This window comes from Felis catus, chromosome B1, assembly GCF_018350175.1.
Source record: "Felis catus isolate Fca126 chromosome B1, F.catus_Fca126_mat1.0, whole genome shotgun sequence".
NCBI classification, from domain to species: domain Eukaryota; kingdom Metazoa; phylum Chordata; class Mammalia; order Carnivora; family Felidae; genus Felis; species Felis catus.
Window position 1 is genome coordinate 148,822,124 of NC_058371.1, and position 4,723 is coordinate 148,826,846.

A 4,723-nucleotide genomic window follows, 5' to 3' on the forward strand; every position below is an offset into this window, starting at 1 on the left:
TACAAATCTATGATCTATGTGTATGATGTAGGAACACACAGTTTGAATTGTCGAGTTAAAAATAACCAAAAATGTCCATCAATGGATGAATGGATAAATAAGATGTGATATATATATATACAATGTAATATTACTCTTCAATAAAAAAGAATGAAATCTTGCCATTTGCAACTACGTGGATGGAACTAGAGGGTATTCTGCTAAGTGAAATTAGTCAGCCAGTGAAGGACAAATATCATATGACTTTACTCATATGAGGAATTTAAGATACTAAACAGATGACCATAAGGGAAAGGAAGCAAAAAGAATATAAAAACAGGGAAGGGGACAAAACATAAAAGACTCTTAAATACAGAGAACAAACAGAAGGTTGCCAGAGGAGTTGGGGGGGGGTGCTAAATGGGTAAGGGACATTAAGGAATCTACTCCTGAAATCATTGTTACACTATATGCTAACTAACTTGGATGTAAATTAAACAATATGTAAATTTTTTTAAAAACCCCCAAAATAAAAGTAAATATCAAAAAACATAAGCAAAAAGTTAAATTTCTTTATATTTATGGCTACTTTTTTTTCATTTAGTAGTATATTTAGTATGTGCATATGCTTCTATATACATATATGCATAAATACATATTAATAACTGTGCATGGACTTTGAAGACCTTGGGAGAAAAAACTAAAGAATAAATACATTTGGAGGCATAACTATACCTTTTGTATTTTCTTTTATTTTCTGAAAAATGGCCTACTTTGGAATTTATCTTAGTCTAATATAAGTTTTGGGAAGAACTGGACTGATTTCTAGATGTCTATAAATAATCCCAATGAGTAGTATTTATGCTTGAATGGCTTTAGCTAATTTGAAGTATTTATGCTCTAGAGGTCTTTCTGCCCTATATATACAATGCAATGAATGTAAGCTCTGTACTCTTTAAAACTTCTAAAGAATGTGATATTTGCCAGTAAAACAAAACAAAAACAAAAGTAAGAGAAGAAGAATTGTTATTTGCTATTTAAACAATGTTGTCTTGGGGAGCCTGGGTGGCTCAGTCGCTTAAGCATCAGACTTCAGCTCAGGTCACGATCTCTTGGTCCGTGAGTTCGAGCCTCCCGTAGGGCTCTGGGCTGATGGCTCAGAGCCTGGAGCCTGCTTCCGATTCTGTGTTTCCCTCTCTCTCTGCCCCTCCCCCGTTCATGCTCTGTCCCTCTCTGTCTCAAAAATAAATAAAACTTAAAATAAAATAAAATAAAACAACAATGTTGTCTTGGCTTGTATCTTATTTTTCTGTATTTTGTTGATGATTTTTTTCATCAATAAATGAAATTTTGCCATTTGTGACAACATGGATGAAATTTAAAGGCATTATGCTAAGGAAGTCAGACAGAGACAAATACCATATGATCTCAGTTATATGTGAAACCTAAAAAAATAAAATAAAAAATAAACAAACAAAAACAAAAGGTCATAGATACAAGGAACAGACTGATTACCAGAGGCAGAGCTGGGGGTAATCAAAATGGGTGAAGGTAGCCAAAGGTATAAACTTCCATTTATAATATAGTCATGGGGATGTAGTGTACAACATGGTGACTATAATAATACTGTATTGCATATTTCAAAGTTATTTAAAAGTCTTCATCGCAAGAAAAAATTTTGTATGTAACTGTGTTTGTAACTCTGCATGGTGACAGATGTTAAGTAGGCTTATTGTGGTGATCATTTTGCAATATACACAAATATCAAATCATCATGTTGTACACCTGAAACTAATATAATGTTATATGTCAAATATATTTCAATTTTTTAAAAAAAGTCTTTTTAGTATCTGGAAATAAAAAAATTAATTAAAAAAAAAACTGCCATGACATAAATATACTCAGCTCCATGGGCAGACCCTTATGGCCAAAAAAAAAAAAAAAAAAAAAAAAAGATCATCTGTCTTTGGCTACAATGGAGCTGAGGTATCCTGCCAACAACCATGCAAGTCAAGCATCTTATGTCTACCTAGGCACATATATATATTTGTTATTAGCAAGAGTTTGAAAAAAGAAACTCCTTACTCATTTGCCAATGAAAATATTTTTTTCATTTATGTCAATTCTTGAAACCATTAAACATTAACTAAAACTTTTAGTACTTTTGTCCAAATCGATGAATATCAAAACCAAAGTTGTCTACAAAGGGCCATATTTATTATAGACACTTTAGAGCAACTGCTTATAGGGAAAATATTAAACTAGTCTCCAACTTAGCCACCATTTAGGCAAGTTTTATGAAAAGAAATTGTATTAGTCAGCTTTACTAAGAAATGAAACAATCTCAGACTTCTTGTTAACTACAACAAAGGGTTATTCCTTGTTTGTGTTGCTTTTGAGTGCCACATGGTTCCAGGCTTTAGACAGGCTGAGACTTTGACACATGTGTTTTTCATTTTGGGGCCCAGGCTGAAGGAGCAGTTCCTTTAGGGGACATGTTCACTCTCAAGGTAGACAAAAAAAAGAACAAGAGATCCATGGTAAAATACAATGTCTATTAAAGCATCATTGGCATCTTCTCACTTCTACTCACATGTAATGGTCAGAGATCACGGCTGAAGTCCAAAGTTATTGGGCAGGAAACTATACTGCTTTCAAAGGCAAAGTATAGGACAGTGAATATTTGCCCACATTAATATAATCAACTCCCATGGCCTTCTCTCAACTTTCTACAGCCCTTTATTATCAAAACTGTTGGCATTGATTTGAAATCCTGCAGGAAGAATTGTATGATGAAGAGCTCAAGAACTCCCAGTTTTGCTCTTAACTCCCTGCCATAACCTAAAACTCAGTCAGTTATTCATTCTCATCTCACAGGAAGGCCTGTGAGAGTCCCAATGTTTGGGCTGAAGTGTCAGAATTGTTGGCGACTCCTTGACGGTGACAAAAACATTGAACTGATCTATACCTAAATGATCATTCAGGGTACATACTACATACATAGTAACATAGTTATAAGAAACTAGAGATTTATGTTTTGAGATATCTTGCCCTAAGTTTCAGTCTTATCTGATCAGGGTAGTATTGATGAAATCTGCTGATGTGTTGCTGCCAACCCTCAAACACTTATAGTCTCATTCTATATATAATTCATCTTTAATGCATGTCTCTCTCTATATCTTTCTCTTAGATAGATAGATAGATAGATAGATAGATAGACAGATAGATATACACATACATTTGGAGGCATATATATATATATATATATATGCACAATATCATGCAAACTTTTAAAACTTATTTCTAAACAATATTTATTTATAAAATGTATCCCTACAGAAAAGAATATTTAAAATACTGTTTCAGCAATCAACTTGACAATGCTTTTTAGACCTATAATAATTAGGGCTTTGGAAAGTAAACCCTTTGAGTAATGGGGCAAGTTTACTAGGCTGGATACCTTTCATTTACCCCTCCAGGTTCCATCCTGTTTTCTGCCTTGGGAGGTTAAAGTGTATGGATTACATTAACAGGATTTTGGGCTCTCTGGCTTCTATTTGGCAGGAGATCTGAAGAAGAGAGGAGAATAAAGTTAAGCGGATTATTTCCCTGGACCTTTCTCATGAGGTCAAATTAAGTGGGATGCATCCTTCAATCAAACTAACCTGAAAAGTCTCATCCCTGAATTCCCTTGTTTTCATTAATGGCATGCTTTCTTCAGCTATATCTAGTAACACTAGGTCCTGAATCCATAAGTTGCAATTTTTCTGGAACATAAATCTTCAATCTCATGCAAGGGAGGCATGAGAAGAGCCTGAGCATCGTATTCTAGCTGCAAGACCTGTGGAGAGGCAAACTAGAAATATTTTCCCCTGTTTTTCAGATTAATCTATAAATGGTATCTAATTTTCTCCAGATGTGTTGCCTTCCTGTAATTCTGTAGCAGTGTGACATTCAGGTTGTTTCTTAGTTTCTTCCCTGAAGCAGACTACAAGATAAAATCCTTAATCAAGATTTTCCCACTGGAGCCAAAGGAACGGTTGGATGTTCACAGAGGATGATAATATAGAATAATTATATCTTGGGGCACCAGAGTGGCTCTGTCGGGTAAGCATCTGACTCTTGACTCAACTCAGGTCATGGTGTCATGGTTCATGGTTTCGAGTCCCGGGACAGGCTCTGTGCTGACAGTGTGGAGCTTGCCTAGGATTCTCTCTCTCACCCTCTCTCTCTCTCTCTCTGTCCCTCTTCTGCTTGTGCTCCCCCCCCCCAAACTAAATAAACATTTAAAAAACATCTTTATATTTTGTTGAATGAGAGGTTGCAATTTCAAATTCCATTTCCGTACAGTTTGATAAACTCACAGCTCTAAATAACTTTGCCCTGTGTTAACAGCATGATTTCAAGACCTAGAAACAAAAAAGGAAGCATGTCATATATAGGTGATCATGTGGAAAATGATGAGTTTCAAATCAGTTTTTTCTATTTGGAAACAGAATTTTTACCACAGTCACCACTATTGGCCCAGGGCTTAAAAAAGTGATATAGATCTGGCTCTGGAAGGTAGAGGCTTCATTTAAGGAACAGAAGATATTCCAACTTTTCTTGGCTTCATGTTCTTTTCCCTTTGCCCTGACACAGGGAACATGTTCCTGCTGGTCTAATTTGCCCATGCAGTTCCAGGGGTACAAATAAATCACCTTTAAGTGAGGGTTTCTAATAAAAACACTGGAGCCATGAAATG